At 45.6% G+C, this 17794-nt stretch overlaps 1 long non-coding RNA gene and 1 pseudogene across 14 annotated transcripts in view; one reads left to right on the top strand and one right to left on the bottom strand.

The window, feature by feature from the left end:
• LOC148647685 (uncharacterized) overlaps positions 1–17794 on the top strand; it is a 663201-nt gene that overhangs the window by 353039 nt on the left and 292368 nt on the right. The window lies entirely within an intron of this gene.
• Positions 11894–15723, bottom strand: LOC148647691 (mRNA decay activator protein ZFP36L2 pseudogene; annotated as a pseudogene).

Raw genomic sequence — 17794 nt, 5'->3', positions numbered from 1 at the left:
GCCTTGTCTGTATTCGCACCGTAGACCTGGAGAATGATATCTCACTCCTCTGTATACTTGTATATGGCTGGAATGACAAATCAACTTGAATTTGAATTTTCAAGTGCCGTTCTAATTATTACAATGTTCATCACAACCCAAAACAGCATCTGTACAGATCTGTAAGGGAAATCTGATTCCAGATGATCTCCAGTCCATTTAGGTGGTAAGAAAAAGGCACTAGAATGTCCTTATCCTTAACTCCACTCCTCCAGGGCGGAGCAGTGGCTCTGGGGCTAAGGATCTGCGCCTGTGGTTGGAAGGTTGCTGGTTCAAATCCCGCAGCTGGCAGAGGAATCCTACTCTGTTGGGCCCCTGAGCAAGGGCCTTAACCCCATCTGCTCCAGGGGCGCTGTACAATGGCAGACCCTGCGCTCTGACCCCAGGCTCTCTCCCTGTCTATGTGTCTCATGGAGAGCAAGCTGGGATATGTGAAAAGACCATTCCTAATGCAAGAAATTGTAAAGGTTTAATAAAGTGATGTTATTATTGCCCTGTGCAGCACTATTAAGTTGATATATAAAAAGTAAATATTCCTCAAGAGTAGTCTCTGTTTGCAGGAAGAACAACCACAAAGAGGAATACTGCCCAGTCCAGTTTTCCTGGTCTCTGCAATGGTCAGGTCATAATGGACATCCTCCTGCATTCTGCACTCTGTTCCACTCTGTTCAGTATCAGCTCTCCAGGCCTGTATCTTTGTTTCTTGCCCCTAGGTCAACAGAGTCCCACAGTACCTCCTTTCTGTCCCAGATGTCTCCTTTACTCTGCAGTTCCTCTTTCCTGTGGTCTTTCAGAAAGCGAATCCCCTTGCTCTGTCTATCTTGTTTCAAGGAGCTTGTGGGAGGAAGAGAGAGCTCCCCATCTCTTCAGGTTTCATTCCCTTTGGGTGAGCCAGTCCCGTTCAGAGGGGGTTTACCACTGTCTCAGTGAGGGGCAGGTGTGTCAGGTGATTTTCAGAAGGAATCTTTGAATAAACGATCTGGGTTGTTTGAGACCTTTCAGTATACCGAATTCCAGGTGTCATAGTGCTCTCTCACTTCTTCATTTCCCCACTCCTCTGCCCAAGGTCTGGTCCACAGTCCTTCATGTGTCAATACCAAAGGTGTGGTGATTGTGATATGTCTGGGCAACCACTGTGTTCTTCGATTCTTGCTAATTGTTACCTGCCCCACTGTCTGCATTTGATGATTTTTGATTAGGGAGGAGGAAGCCATCCAACAGAAAAATTACAAGCACACCAATACTGACAACTCACTGGCCTTTACATATAAACTCAATTTATCACAGATGGATTTCTGTGACACTTCCCACCATCAGAAATGTGCTGATGCTGACCACAGACCACTTTCCGTTTCTAGCTGGCCTCGATCCCAAAGTGGATATAGTTGACCTTTGCTGTACTCAGTCCTCCATGGTTTATAATATTTTTCTACCCTCACTCCTTCTTCAGCAGTCCTCTCCACAGGCTTGGGGAGTGCACCGGGCACTTGCTGAGGCACATGGCTTTCCTCCTGTGTTTCCCTGAAAGATGTCTCAGGTAGAGTTGCCATTTCGGGTGTGAATGTGCAGGCTTTGGAAACCCATCCCCCTTTCATCATGTGTTACCTGCCCTTTGCCTTCCTCTGATATTGACCCCTCCTGCTCCTGGCATTTCTCTATCAGAGAAATACACTGCAGATATGTAAGATATTGCAATATAGTGTCTGTTCTGGACATTCTCTGCCTTTGTGGCTAGTGGATCAGATGGTTTAGGAAGGTTGCCAGTCAATCATATACTTATTCTAGGAGAATAGCATATGTGACTATACATTAGATGTTATCATAAGCACTTTTGAATGCAGGAGCCATGTGTCCTGGAGGTTACCGAAAAACCAAAGGGAAGATATTTTTTTACATACCTCCCACCAGAACCTCTGGACATACATACATTCCCATAGACAGTGAAACAGTGTTCCAACCTGGGTTTTACATTAAGGGCAGTTAGGTGATGTGCCTGTGCTAAACTTGCTATAGCTCTGTGGAGATATATATTCTCTAGGTAACAACCTGTACTGTATTTCTTTATACCGGTTACAGACGGAGATTGTTAAAGGCAATGAAAGAATAGTTTTACAAGTGTTATCATCTATACAGCACCTCAGTTCCTGGCTCCAGATTGTCTGTAAAGAGTTTTGGAAGTCTACCTCATGCCTAGACAAGAAATTGTAAAACTTGGATAGAAATTTCTTTCAGTTCCCGTTCTTTAGAAATATTTTTTCTAGTGTGTGCGAACTGCTGAATAAATCAAGACCACCATTCTTGGTACTCACAAAATGCCTGATCTGAAGATATTTAAAGAAGTCTCTTGTTGGTATATTATATTGTGCTTGAAGATGCAAAAACATGTGAAGATAGCATTTAAAGAGAGGGATAATAACTAAAGAATTTAGTTATCTTGCTCCATGTTCTCAGTACATTTATTATTAAAGGGATCTTTTTAGCTAGTGGGGTACATTAGTCATTTTTCTGCCTAAGAGGTTTACAAGAGAGGTTGGTTTACCGTGTTCAGCCTCCATATCCACCATATCCACCTAGGTGGAGTCTGGGGGTGCATGAATCCACTGCTGGAGGATTCTTGCTTGTATTGCCCAGGTATAGTATTTCAGATTTGGCAATGCACATCCACCGTAATCGCTTGGTAACTGCAAAGTCTTATATTTGATTTTTGTTTTTTTTTCCTGTCCATACAAACGTTGATATTGCTTTATTCAGATCCTTTATGTCAGCTTTAGTCATGGGAGTGAATATCATAGATAGAGGATAGAGAAGTTAAAATAATATTATCATCTTTACCAGGTTAATTCTGCCCAGGAAAGATATTGGTAAATTTGTCCACCGGTTCATGTTGTCCTTTAAGTGTATCAGCAGAGGTCTTATATTTACAGAATACAGATGTGAGATTTTGGGGGTCACCTGAATCCCAAAGTATGTGATACCCTTAGGATTCCAGTGAAATGGTTTTATATAGCCTTTTCCCATGTTCCCTAAAGACATAATCTCAGATTAACTGAAATTTACCTTATAGCCTGATATGGTTGAGAACATTTTTATACCAGTAATAATTTCAGGTAGGAAGTGAACAGTTGAACCCCCTTGATGTTTGGATTACATCTTATATATATAGCCAGTGGCTCAATTGCTATAGCGAATAGCAAGGGTGACAAGGGGCACCCTTGCCGTGTGCCACTGTGCAGCCTGAATGTAGACTAGAGAGAACGGTTCCAAGGGAGGTAATGTGGCCTTGACCTCAGCCTCCGCTAAATCTTCAGCCACCCCTGCACCTCATCCTGTTCTTCCACAACCATAGCAGGTTTAGCACCAGCCCCAGGATAACTGGCGTCCTTGCTCGCTAGTGCCATGACCTCTAACCAATCTAACCTATCCATCACAGCTCTCTTGATGTCCCTTTTAAGAGCTTGCGTTGATACCTGAATCCGGAAGTGATCTGCAATTTGGAGCAATTCGTCCTTCCTACACTTGTCCAGCTGCTCAAAGGAAGGTTGCTCCACAAACTTTCAAAAGTAGCCATAACTACAGTACCTTGCCAAAAAACACAATCCACAAATCAAAATCCTATACCGGTCTTTATTCAATAAACAAATACCACTAACCAGTTCCAAACCAGTTTGTGCAACACAAAAAAAAATCCTTAGGACGGGAATTTGATATTCCGGATGAGCCCCCAGTAAGCTGTCGGTCCCGGACCAGCGGCTCTTGAGCCCCAGCTTCGTCATCTAACTCCTGCCTTTCCTCCTTCAATCGCCAAGCGCGATCCACTTTGCTAGCAAAAGCAATGTTTTTTTTCCCCACATATTAAACGTTGGGTTGTATACTGTTGTATACCGACCATTCTGTACTGTGAGGTGCTTCACATCTATTGTCTATTTCTTTATTTTTTGTTGTTTTTCGTACTGCTAACTGCACATACTGCTTGCTCGGTGATTAGTTATGACCGACAAACACTTATGAACATAAGATCGAATATTGGCACAGTTAAATCTACACCAATAATTACTGCCGACTGTATGGACTGTGGTGTCTCACCTGTACCTGTACTGGGAAGAAGACGGCGTCTTAGGAAGAGGGGTAAACGGGCAGGCGTTCTGGTAAGATTGAGGCAACGCAGCAATCGCGCCCCGCTCCCAAATATACTTCTTGCTAATGTTCAGTCACTGGGCAATAAACTGGATGAACTGAGAGCAAGGCTTGCTTTCCAACAGTACATCAAGAACTGCAACGTGATGGCATTCACTTAAACCTGGCATGACCCATCTGTTCCGGACTCTGCTATCCTGCCGAGAGGATTTTATATTCACCGTCAGGACAGAACAACGGATTCGGGTAAGAGCAAAGGAGGCGGGGTATGCTTCATGGTAAACAATTCCTGGTGTACAGACATGGAGATTATTTCAACATCTTGCTCTACACATCTTGAACATTTGACAATAAAATGTCGCCCTTTCTATCTCCCGAGGGAGTTCACATCGGTAGTTCTCACAGTGGTATATATTCCGCCGCAGGCAAATTACACAAAGGCACTGGATGAACTACACTCTCACCTTAACAGACACGAGAATACACATCCTGAGGGGGCATTCATCATAGCGGGTGATTTCAACGGTGCGAACTTGAAAAAAACAATGCCTAATCTACATCAACACATCGACTGCCCGACGCGCAGAACAAACATGTTGGACAATGATTACACTCCCTTCCGGGATGGTTACAAAGCCCTCCCCCGACCTCCTTTCGGCAAATCTGATCACGCCTCCATTCTGCTACGTCCCGTTTACAAGCAGAAGCTTAAACAGGAGAGGCCAGCGTTAAGAACCATTAAACGTTGGTCGGATGAATCAGATTTTATACTAAATCACTGTTTTGCTACCACTGACTGGCAGATCTTCCGCAAAGCTGCCGAAAATAATATCAATCTGTATACGGACTATGTTACTGGCTACATCAGTAAATGTATTGAAGACGTGGTTCCCAGGATTACTGTTCCCACATATCCAAATCAGAAACTGTGGATAAATGGTGAGATACGCACCACACTGAAAGCTAGGACAGCTGCTTTCAATTCTGGCGATATGAGTAAAAACAAAAAATCCATATACGACCTCAGGAAAGCTACCAAAATAGCTAAATACTACTACAGAGTTAAATTAGAGTCATATTACCATGGCTGCAATGCACGGACCATGTGGAGTAGTATACGCACCATTACAGACTACAAAACGCAACCCAGCTACATCGCACAACAGTCTGCCTCTCTTCCTGATGAGCTCAATTCATTCTATGCTCGGTTTGAGGTCAGCAACGCAGATCCAGCCAGGAAGATTCCAGAAATCCAAGAAGGAAACCCACTGATCATATCCAGATCGGATGTGTGTACATTTTTTAAAAAGACCAATCCACGCAAGGCTCCTGGCCCTGATGCCATCCCTGGCAGCGTTCTGAAGGCATGCGCAGACCAGCTGGCAGATGTCTTCTCGGACATATTCAATCTCTCCCTAGCTCAGTCTATAGTTCCTTCCTGCTTTAAGAAAACCACCATTGTCCCTGTTCCTAAAAAATCCAGAGTCAGCTGCCTAAATGACTACCGCCCTGTTGCACTCATCAGTTATCATGAAGTGCTTCGAGCGGTTGGTCAAAGCATACATCACCTCCTCACTGCCTGACACCCTAGACCCACTGCAATTTGCATACCGCCAGAAGAGGTCAACAGAAGATGCTATTGCCACTGCCCTCCATACTGCCCTCTCACACCTGCATAAGAAAGGAACATATGTGAGAATGCTGTTTGTTGATTACAGCTCAGCATTCAATACCATAGTGCCCTCAAAGCTCGTCATCAAGCTCCAGGACCTGGGACTGAACACCTCCCTCTGTAATTGGATCCTGGACTTCTAGACGGAACGTCTGCAGGTGGTGAAGGTGGGCACCAACATATCTCTACTCTACCCTGACTCTAAACACTGGAGCCCCCCAAGGCTGCGTGCTTAGTCCTGTCCTCTGCTCCTTATTTACCCATGACTGTGTCACCTGGCATAACTCAAACTCCATCATCAAGTTTGCGGACGGTACAACAGTCATTGGCCCAATCACAGATGGTGAGCTTAATGCTTGATGCTTAATGTTGTGCAAAGGGATTGTTTCATTGGGCTCATTCAGACTCTGAGAAACTGACCTTATGCGATAAACACGGGCAGTGTAGGGGAGCGCGTTTTTCACGGGGGTCCTACTCGATCACCCCTGCTGTCTTGCAAAAGCCACTGTAACGAGTGATACTTTCCTGGATGTAATTCAGTGCCTTGTTAAGCTGAAGCAGATCGTGTAGCTGGAGTGAGAGGAGTGAAAAATGGTTTGAATCCTCTGTGAGGGCGCTGAGTGGGAGAACCAAAGAGAAAAAAAAAGTCCTCCTCTTTCTGTTGCCTTTTCTGCAGCTTTATTAGGAATTGACTTTCCTTTGTAACGTTTTCCCTATAAATTTGTACGTTATAAGTTTCAGGGGGTAAAAGAAGTTCTTTTTTTTCTTTTTTTTTCTGTTCCTTAAACTTGTTTTAAGTATGTTCACTAAAGTCCTGTTGCCTTGAAAGTTGTGTTCTGAGGTGTTTGGAACTGTCCAAAATGCCCAGCTGACTCTGCTAGTCCACAACCATATTGTGAGACAGGCTGAATTGAATGTATAAGAACCTGATGTACTGTAAGAGAGGTGTAGCGGCGAGGCTTATTAAAGTACAGGAATTAAAGTTTTCTGTTCCCTTGCCAGTCCCTCTCTCCTTCATCTCAGTGGTGCTTGATACAGAGAGGCCATTCCATTTGGTGCACATTGAGGTTTTTCATTATCTTATAGAGTGTCCTGATAAGGAGCAACTCCCAATGCTGATATTCTCTAGCAACTTTAATAAATGGTCATCTGGCGCCTCAAAGTCGGGAGATTCCAAGAGAAGGCATTATTCAAAGTTGGTTTACAACCCTAAGGTCAGAGTGCATGGTTTACTCATCATCAGCCAATCAGGAACTGGTAGGGCAGGTTAACTGCACGTGGATCTCTGGTGCCCATGAAACTTTCAACCAATGAGCATCCTGCATGTCCTCCAGGTAAAAATAGGCAACACAGAGTGCCTGTAGAACAGTTTCGATGGGCAAAACAGTTCCCAAGGGCACAGGACATTCTTGCAGCGCGCCTGCTGGACATTCAGCCTCAGGGCTCCTCCTGAACATCCTGAGACTCAGCCAGGACCACCACGTAACGGCCAGTGTGTCCAAGTGTAGGACTTTCTTTTGTTCCAAGAGTCGAGGTTGCCAGCGCGTAACCAAAGGATCCACCCGAGGTTAGCCAGCACCAAGCCTCGTGAACCCAATCTGAAGCTAAGGATTCAGGACTAGCGCTTCATCAGGAACTAACTGGTCCTCTTCCTGACCTGCTGGGACCCGCAGTCACTTTTCTCATGTGCACAAACTTTGCTAGTTTCATCCAACACTAACTAGCCAGTCATCAGAGAGCATCAGCAGCGCATCGCCGCAGGAACCTCCACCACGTTGCAAGCCGCACCAAGCACTGCCTGGAACCAAGCCAGAGAGCGCTGATTGGACAGCAGCAAGCCTGCCACTGTTCTTTGTGCCTTCAGGAGATCTGAATCCACAGATGGATGAGTATTCAACATTCTGCATTACTGCTCGAGAATTCAATTGTTATCTCAACCAGTTAATATCAATTTAATTCCTATGAGTGATGTAGTTGTTTTGAGTATCCAGTGTAGAAAATGTGACCAAGTTCATTTACGAAACGGTCTAAATGAATGATATACTGAACGTATGTCCCTCTTGGTATTTGTTACTCTTCATGACTGAATGAATATACCTGTTGTATTCTGCTAACCCTCACGATAAGATCTGTTATGTTTATATGCACATTTTATGTATTTATAAATGTATTTTCGTGTATTAGTACCCGTGTGTGTGCGTTGTTTGAGTTATCCCTCAAGGTTGGATTCTAATACCATCAAAAGAATCATTTTGTGACTTACTGCTACAATTAATAATTGTCCCAGTTAAGCATAACCCCTACTTTTACTGGTGCCTCGTCAGAGGATGCTACAGTGGTTATTTTTTGTTGTGCTTCTTTCTTGCTGCAGTGACACAGCAGAGATAAGATTGCTCTCTGTGAAACCAAACCCTAATTGTCAGTCAGTTTGCAGGCACGTGAGTCATTTTAATTTGGAGGGGGGGTGGCTGTTGGTTAGGTTGACTAGTGAGTGTGCCATGTTTCTATTATGATAAGTCAAGCATTTTAAAAGAATATTGTGTTACATGTAAACAGAAAAACGGCGAGAGATGGAAAGGAAAATGAATGCTGTGTGCTGAGTTGTCAATAGTTATGGCAAACCGCTGTCAATTTTTTTGTAACTTCTAAGCCGGGTTCCGCTCCGCGTTCCAGCCCCACGAGACCCCTGCCCTCCTGCCCAGGGGGAGCTCTGCCTCTCCTCCCGGGTCGTGCGGGGTCCCCGAGCTGCTCTCCCCCACCTTCCCGGAACACGAGGTCTTCCCCGTCTTCAGCGACCTGGGCCCGGACCTGGGCCTGCACTTCCTGCCCTCCGCCGACGCCTTCCGCATGGCAGGCTGCGGCTCCGCATAGTTCGACGACGGGTTCCCGCATCAGCCCCCATTTGCCAGCCTGGCCCCGGGCTCGAGGCCACCTCCCTGTCCGACCACAAGGGGGGCTGGGGCAGCTTGGCCAGGAGCCTCAGTGGCTGGGACACCCCGGTCTTCGAGAGCTTCGGCCGCAGGCTGCCCATATTCAGCCAGCTGTCGATCCCAGACGAGCCCCCAGTAATGTTACGACCCCACGTGTCTAGGGGTGAAGGGGTGTAACATTTAGGATAATTCTTTTGGAAGCAGGTGGGTTCTGGTGAGGGATTAGGAAGTGTGATAACAAAAGTGGGTGCAAAAGTGATTATTTTAAATTGAATAAGCGACTGGTAAAACACGGTAACACACGGGGTAAGGAACTAGAGTGGTGCCAAAGAAAATAACAAACAAAATGGAGCTGGCTAGGAAGGTGAGGGAAAGCTAACCTGACTACAAAAGAAAAACAGAAACACACGGTCTTCGGCGTCTTCAACACCCTAGTTAACCTCCACTGACTACCCAAAACCATACAAAACAAACGGCACTCACCCGTACTAAACTAGCGTACTAATACAAAATCAACTAAGTGTGTAGAATGTACCCAACAACCTAAAGTAACCTTATACACAACAGTTCACACAAAAACAAGTGAACTAGGAATACAGATAATGGAAAACAAGAGTAATCAACAGGAACAGGGTACAAAAGAACACAAAGGTTGAACATATAACACATTAGGGCAAGGTAATGGCATAAAAAGGATAAACACACAAACAAAAGTACAAGGAGATGAACAGAAACCAACAAAACAAAGCCAAAGCTATCCAAAAATACACACACATAAAACAAAACAACAAACCAACAAAGCCGAAGCAAAAGTGAAACGAAGCGATAACCAAAGGGAAATGAAGCAAAGCAAATCCAAACAGGACCGAAGTCAAACGAAAGGCTCTTCCTTCAGAAAACCTCCATGTTATATAGTGAATAAGATGCACTCTGATTGGCTGAGAAGCTAATTGATCATGATGTCATACGGAACAGTGGTATAATGGTGGGCCAATGGGGGAGGGAGAACAATCAAAGGTCAGCAGTGTGGAACATAAAAATAACACACACAGACCAAACACTGGGACGTAACAGAGACAATCTGAACCCCTAACCCTAATCACCCAAACCCTTAGCTAGGGTTAACTTTAGAATAATTAGAAAACTTTTTAGAGAAAAAGTAATTGCAAGAGAAATTCAAGAGGTGAAACTGCAGCTTGCAGCTTTGGCTGAGGAGAGGGCAAGGAGATATCTCTTACCATAGTAAGGTAAGAGATCTGGAAGAAGGGGTAAAGTGCACAAAGTTCTAGTTGGAAGAGAACAGATGAATGGGCTACAAAGTGAGGATGGCAATCTTAAGGTCTCAACTAAGGCCATGGTAGCTACGGCAGAGAGTTTTAATGGAGATTTATTTGGACTGAAGAAGACTTCTGTATTATTGCAAGATAGGATTGTGAGGGGAATGCAAGAGACAGGGAAAGAGTGGTCAGGCTTGTCTGCAGACTTGACCCTGGAAGAATTAACAGCAAGTCTACACACCCGCAAGTCGGGGAAGACACCGGGTGTGGATGGACATCCCTTTGAGTTTTACAAGAGGTTTTGGGATATTTTGGGGACTGATTTGTGGATAAGTTGTATGCCAAGTGTTTGACACTACACTTGAAAAAAGCACTGGGAAGCGTCATTCACCCAGATCAATCCTGTGCAGTGGTGGGGAGGCATATCACGGACAACTTAGCACTGCTTTGTGACACCATCTGTTCCACGAGAGACAGAGGCATTCGGCTGAGTTTACTAAATTTAGACTTTGAGAAAGCTTATGACCGGGTCTCGCATGAGTACTTGTTTAAAGTGCTCCAAAAGATGGGAATTCCGCAGGGGTTCATAGAGAGGATGGGACTGCTGTATAGGGATGTCAATAGCAGAATAATTGTTAATGGGTTTTTAATAGAAACCCAGCAGTGAAAATCAGCTGCGGTGTCCCACAGGGATGTCCGTTATCGCTGATCCTCTTTGTGTGCTGTATTGAGCCACTAGCACAGGCATTGAGGAGGGAAGTAGAAATAAAGGGAGTGGTCAGTCCAGGCAGTGGGGGCCTAGAGGTTAAGACAGTACTACATATGGATGATGTGTCAATTTTATGTTCTGACTACAAGATCTAGCTCTGTGAGTCATTGAAGATTATTGCGCAGCATCAGGTGCAAAACTAAACAGAGACAAGTCGAACTTATGCTTTTTAACGGTTGGTGTGAAGAGGTGCAAGGAGATCTGGGAGTTCGAGTTCGTACGGATAGTGTTAAAGTACTGGGAACCGTCTTTGACAGGCAGGGTCCGGGGACAGGAATTGGGTGGGAATAGTTAAAACTGTGCGGAAAAAAATTGCAATTTTGCACGGCAGAGTACTGGTCATAAAGGCAATGGTCCTACCCTTGATTTTGTATGTTGGTTTAGTGTTCTTCCAATCAAGATCGGTACTAGCAGTACTTAACAGGCTTCTGTTTAGTTTTTTGGGGGGTTCAAAATGGGAGAGGGCCCGGAGAGAGGTGCTTACAAGAAGAGTGGATGCAGGGGGGGTAAGGATACCAGATATATTTTTATTCCTGATGTGTAATTATGTGGCTAACCATTTTCGAATTGCCACTATGGGACAAGGGAAAACTTATTTTTTAAGTAGGTTTTTAATTGGGTCATATTTGAGGAGGTTGGGTCTTTCTATTCCTTTAACAGTACCTGTCTCATTGAGCTGCCTTATGCTTACTATAGGATTTTTCTGTTTTTAAGGCAAAGGGCATTTGAATCAGAGGAACTGGCCTTCCTATTGACTTCAAGGGCATTAAAAGGTATTGTTCAGGGCAGGGCCCCAGTATGCCATGTCCACGGCCTCATAGATGAGGACTGCAAAGCTGTTTGGGGATGTATTGCCTGCTCTGGGTTGCTGAACAGGCACCATAACATGGCCTGGCTGATCGCTCAAGGATCTTTAGCCACAAGAGAAGTAATGTTCTCGAGAGGAATGGGGAAAACAGCTTGTTGTCCCATGGATGGATGTGACCGGCCGGAAACAATCCACCATGCGCTGTGGGACTGTGGAGCAGCACAGGAGATATGGAGGAGAACGGCCAGCTGGATGGCTTGTTTCCTAGGAGACACTGGGCTGTCGGCCCAGACCGTGCTGTACGGCCAGGGCCTGGGAGCGCTTCCAAGAAAAAACGAGAGCAGAGCCTGGAAGGCGATCTGCTGTGTTCGAGTGGTGATATGGTGAAGGCGCAACATCAAAAAAAGGAAAGGAGTGATGCCTTCCTCTTTGTCTGTACTGTAAACCGCAGCACAGTATCTTCGGGACTATCTGCTACTTCAACAGAGAACCTCCAGTGCAGAGGAAGTGAGAGCCTTTTGGAAGGTGAACTCTTGGCCGGGACAAGACTGGCTTAGCTGCTGGTCCGCAATGCCATAGGCTCTCCAGCTCAGACTGATGCTTATTGTTTAAGGCATACTCTGCCCTGTACAAGACTACAGAATGCCGTGGAAGAGCTGTATCTGTCTTTATGGCCTGTAAAATGTAAACCTTGATTGGTTTCCTGTTACCTGTCATTTCTAAGTTTTATTGCTGAGTCTATGTGTTGTATCAGAATTTCGCAAAAGTGATGGGATTGCATATGTCTATTTTGTGATTGGAATGTCTATATTTTTTGTACTGCCTTGAAGATTTTGTATCAATATTTCTTAATAAAAAAGGAAGGATATTTAGGAAAAATAATATTTCAATGTTATCTTCACATTTTTCTTGCCTATATGGCTCTACAGATGCAGCCATTCAAAATGCACGTTACAAACCTGTACCGTATGCAACTACGCACCATATACTGTATACTGAGCCATATACTGTAGACAGATGGAGTATTATTGGGATGACAGACTCACTGTTCCTCAGGCTATGACAGGAGATCACATACTGGGCTGCCAGTTCAATTGAGTTCCCTCCTCCCTCTCCCAGTTGTATTGGGACCTGTTGTGATTCTGGCAGGTGTGGGAACTCTGGGACTAGATTTCTGAAATTACGGAAGAATGTTTCTCTAATCCCAGAGTATCTGTCACAGTGCAGTAGGAAGTGCACCCCTGTCTCTATTTCTCCCCGCTGGCAGTGGGAGCACAGCCTGTCTTCTCTGGGCAGCCAGGTCTGCCTGTGTCGCTCAGTTTCTATGGCCAGGCTGTGGTCAGTGAGCCTGTACTTCGTCAGGGTCTGTTTCTTTTTGCTGTTTCTTATCTTGGTCAAATGTTCGGCTAGTGCGTATTGTCTGTTTAGGGTTCTGTAGCATTCCAGTTTATGTTGTGTTTATGTGTGTGTGTCCCAGTGTGTGAGATATTGCTGTTTGATCTGTGCTGTGATGTGCTTGAGTCTGAGTTGTGGTGCTCTAGCACTGCTATCCTGAGCTTAGGGGGCTCTGTTTTGGGCTCAGCTCTTGGCTCAGCATCGCTGTTTTTTAGGTGTAGCCAATACTTTAATACTCTCTTCTGTATGTTTATCAATAATGGGTACTGGTCTAATTCGGCCGTGTACCCATTGTTAGGTGTTTTTCTCTGCACATGCAGGATGTTTCTACAGATCTCCATGAGCAGAGTTTCTGTGGGGTGTTTGTCCCATTGAGTGTAATCCTGGTACTCCTGGTCTGTCAGGGTACCCCACACTTCACTGCCATATAGGGCAATGGGTTGGATTACAATTTGAAATATTTGGAGCCAGATTCTTGTTGGTGAGTTGATGTTGAAGAGCCTCCTTATTGCGTAGAATGCCCTGAGTGCCTTCTCTCTCAGTGCCTTCACTGCCAGGTCAAAACTTCCAGATGAGCTGATGGTGAGACCGAGATATGTGTAGCTGGATGTGTGCTCCAATGTGTTGTTGTTGAGTGTGAATTTGTACCTTTTTCCTGAGGTCTGGCTTTCTTCTTCTTTCTTTCTGGTCTTGTCCAGATTGACTGTCAGCGCCCAGGTCTGACAGTACTGCTCTAGCAGTGCCAGGTTCTGCTGCAGCCCCTGTTCTGTGGGCGACAGCAGGACCAGGTCATCTGCGTAGACCAGGAACTTGATTTCTGTGTCGTGTAGTGTGTAGTGTGCTCTCTCTCTCTCCACAAATTCTTTAATTTTGTTAGACATTTTAGAAAACTTTCATCTATACAGTCACCACAAAACTGTTCTCGATTGTATTTCTGAATGCTACGTTACACTTAGTTCATTGTTTGAAATACATCTAATTAAGAAAGTTAAGTGTTAACAAACTATTAGTAATCAATAATATTCAATTTAACACTGTAATTGTTGCACTTTTCCCCGCATCTTGTAAAAATATATTTTTACATTGTGAGCACTGTTAGACGGGTTGGCATACTGCTGGGTATGGATTGCCAGGGGAGCAAGGAGGGTTTTCAGCTCCTGACCCGGGAAAGAGAAGGCACTGTTCACTCAAGACATGGAGGTGGGCGAGAGCACGTCCTCGTAGATGTTAGAGGAGCAGGAGGACGAGATGGAAGAAGGCGGGGGGGTGCAGGACGTGGGGCTCTCCAGCAAAGGCGACTCTAGTCCGTGGTGACTGGAAGAAGCCTGAGAAGCTCAGGCTGTGGTGCAGCTTTGGTCTGTCCCTCTGACTGTAAGCGGCGTGCTGCTGCATGATGTCCCTTTGATGGGACCCGCACAACTCCCTGGGGGGCTTGGGGTCGCTCTGCAGGTTACTGTTGCGTTACTGGGCGCCGGCCTCCTCTCGTGGGCGTTGTGTATGAAATGACAGCGAGGGCCATAGGGGCAGAAGCCAATGGTGTGAAATGTGCAGCAGGGCTCGGTTTTGTACTTTGGATGACGGGACAAACTCCTCAGTTCGTGATATCCATGGCCGAACTCCCACTTCTCCCCGTACTTGCACGCCCCGTTCTCCTCCTCAAAGGGTCCCTGTAAGCTCGGCCTTCACAGCTCCGTTTTGTAGCGGGTGGAGTTGATCTGAGAGCCGGGTTTCTGCTGCGTGACCTGGATGTGCTGGCTGCGCTCCCCATTCTCGCTGTAAGCTCGGTCTCTGAACTTGTTTTCTTTGTTCATAATGGGAGTAGTAGTGGTGCTGCTGCTGCTGCTTGATGTGCTGTCCTTGAGGTTGCTGTATGGAGTTACCGGATACTTGTTAATGTTGGCCAGCGAGTCCAAGTTGCTGGTCGAGTTCCGCCGATAGAAACCCGGCGTGTAGCTGGAGCAGTTTGCGGTGCTGGATGTTTTGCTCTCCTCTACCCTGCCTACTTTTAGTCAGTTTGTTAAATGCCCTACTAGAGATAACAAGACTTTGGACTTGCTGTATGCTAATGTCAAGAATGCCTACAGCTCCACATTACTCCCCCCCCTTGGCAGATCTGACCACAACCTTGTTCTCCTGCTATCTCTGTACAAGCCTCTTGTACTACAGCAACCAGTAACCACCAGGACAGTGAAGGGATGGTCAGCTGAGGCTAATGATGCACTGATGGACTGATTTGAAACAACGGACTGGGAGATACTCTGTGAGCCTTATGGAGATGACATTGATGGTCTTACCCACTGCATCACTGACTACATAAACTTCTGTGTTGACAGTGCAGTGCTTCTCCAATAATAAACCCTGGGTCACCAGTGATCTGAAGGCCATCCTAAATAGGAAAAAGAGGGCTTTCCGGGCAGGTGACAAGGAGGAGCAGAAGTGAGTGCAGAAAGAGCTGAAGGTGAGAGTTAGGGAGAGCAAGGTGGCTTATGGGAGGAAAATGGAGGACAGGCTGAGGGAGAGCAATGTGAGAGAAGTGTGGAATGGCATGAGGAAGATCTCCGGATCCAAGCTGTCTGGCAGCCAACAGAGTGAGGGAGGCCTGGAGAGGGCCAATGAGATGTATCTTTTCTTCAACAGATTCGATACAGGGTCCACTGTCCATTCACCTCACAGGCCTTCACCCCAGACACCCTCTTCATGTCCTCAGTCACCCCATCATGTGATCCCTCCTACTCCTACTCCATCTTCCCCTGCCCTCCTCGGCCTATCCATCACAGCTGACCAGGTCAGAAGGGAGTTGAGGAGACTCCATGCAAGGAAGGCAGCGGGTCCTGACGGTGTCAGCTCCAGGGTGCTAAAGGGTGCGGACCAATTGGGTTCAGTGCTGCAGTACATCTTCAACCTCAGCCTGAGATTAGAAAAGGTTCCAGTGCTCTGGAAGACATCTTGCCAGTACCCAGAAAGGGGCACCCTAAATTCTTGAATGACTACAGACCAGTGGCACTTACATCACACCTAATGAAAACTCTGGAAAGGCTTGTACTGGACCACCTCAGAACCCTGGTGAGTACAGCACTGGACCCCCTGTAGTTCGCCTACCAGTCACACCTGGGAGTGGAGGATGCAGTCATCTATCTGCTACACAGAGCTAACTCTCACCTGGAGAAGACACGGAGCATTGTGAGAGTTATGTTCTTTGGCTTCTCCAGTGTCTTTAACACCATCCATCCACCTTTACTGAGAGATAAGCTAAGGGCGGCGCAGGTGGACGCTCCCCTGCTGTCCTGGATTATAGACTATCTGACCTGCAGGCCACAGTATATACGGCTACAGAGCTGTGTGTCTGAACAGATTGTTAGCAGTACTGGGGCTCCACAGGGGACTGTCCTTGCTCCATTTCTGTTCACCTTTTACACCTCTGACTTAAGGTACAACTCTGAGACATGTCATCTGCAGAAGTTTTCGGATGACTCTGCAATTGTGGGGTGTATTAGAAAGGGGAGGGAAGAGGAATATAGGAGCTTGATTACCAATTTTGTGGAGTGGTGTCATCTTCACCATCTCCATCTTAATACCAGCAAGACCAAAGAAATGATCTATGAATTTCGAAGGAATAAGTCTCCGCTGAACCCTGTTTCCATCCAGGGTGAGGACATAGAGGGCGTACATTCCTACAAGTACTTAGGGGTACACCTGGATGATAAGCTGGAGTGGTCTGGTAACACTGATGCCCTGTACAAAAAAGGTCAGTGCCAACTCTATTTTCTTAGGAGACTCAGATCCTTTGGTGTGTGTGGAACACTGCTACACATTTTTTATGAATCAGTGGTGGCGGCGGCCATCTTCTATGCTGTGGTGTGCTGGGGCAGCAGCATCATGACAAAAGATGCAAATAGGCTCAATAAACTTATCAAGAAGGCTGGCACTGTGTTGGGGATGAGACTAGACCCCATGGAGGTGGTGGCTGAGAGGAGAATGCTGACCAAGCTCACAGCCATCATGAACAACACCTCTCATCCACTTCATGGGACTGTTATCGGGCAGCAGAGCACTTTTAGCAACAGACTGCTCCAGCTACAGTGTTCAAAGGAACGTTTCCGCAGGTCCTTCCTCCTGGCGGCTGTCAGGGTGTATAACACTGCCCTAGGCTAGGACTGCTACCCTTTCATTTGCTCGTCTATGGACAGCATGTTTATTCCATTGTACTTTTTGGACAATCAGTCTGTATAAACCTATGCACATTTTGCACATATTTTATTGATTTTACAGTAACTATGATCAGCACATTTTGCACACACCTATGTATTTATTTATTTTTATTTATTTTGTTTGTCTTTTGTTTTATAACTATTCTGATATCTGTTTTGCTTGTCTTGGGCTGGACTGCTGTAACACATCAATTTCCCTATGGGATTAATAAAGTATTATCTATCTAACTGTTTATAGAAATAAGATGTATTAACTAAGGAATAGGATGGCACAGTTGTTAGTATGCTTTTTTTCACAAATCCAACAGTAGTACCAGATGTCTCAGTGGCTTTCAAAATTAAACTATGCACGCAAACCTCTGAACTAGAAAGATAAAATATCCATCCATTTCTATTGGTGGCGAAAGTATTGCTATCTTGCAGCACTGGGGCCCTAAGTTCAATTCCTGCCATCCTGTGAGTGTGAAGTTTGCATGTTCTCTCTGGGTCCCGTGTTTTTTCTCCTTATGTGTGATGATTCTCTCTCGCACTCCAAAACAAACTGGTATGTTAATTGGATTAT

The sequence above is a fragment of the Lepisosteus platostomus genome, chromosome 15, assembly GCF_059453375.1.
Source record: "Lepisosteus platostomus isolate fLepPlt1 chromosome 15, fLepPlt1.hap1, whole genome shotgun sequence".
In the NCBI taxonomy this organism is placed as follows: domain Eukaryota; kingdom Metazoa; phylum Chordata; class Actinopteri; order Semionotiformes; family Lepisosteidae; genus Lepisosteus; species Lepisosteus platostomus.
Note: the sequence above shows the minus strand (reverse complement) of the source record. Positions and strands in the feature narration are given on the sequence as shown.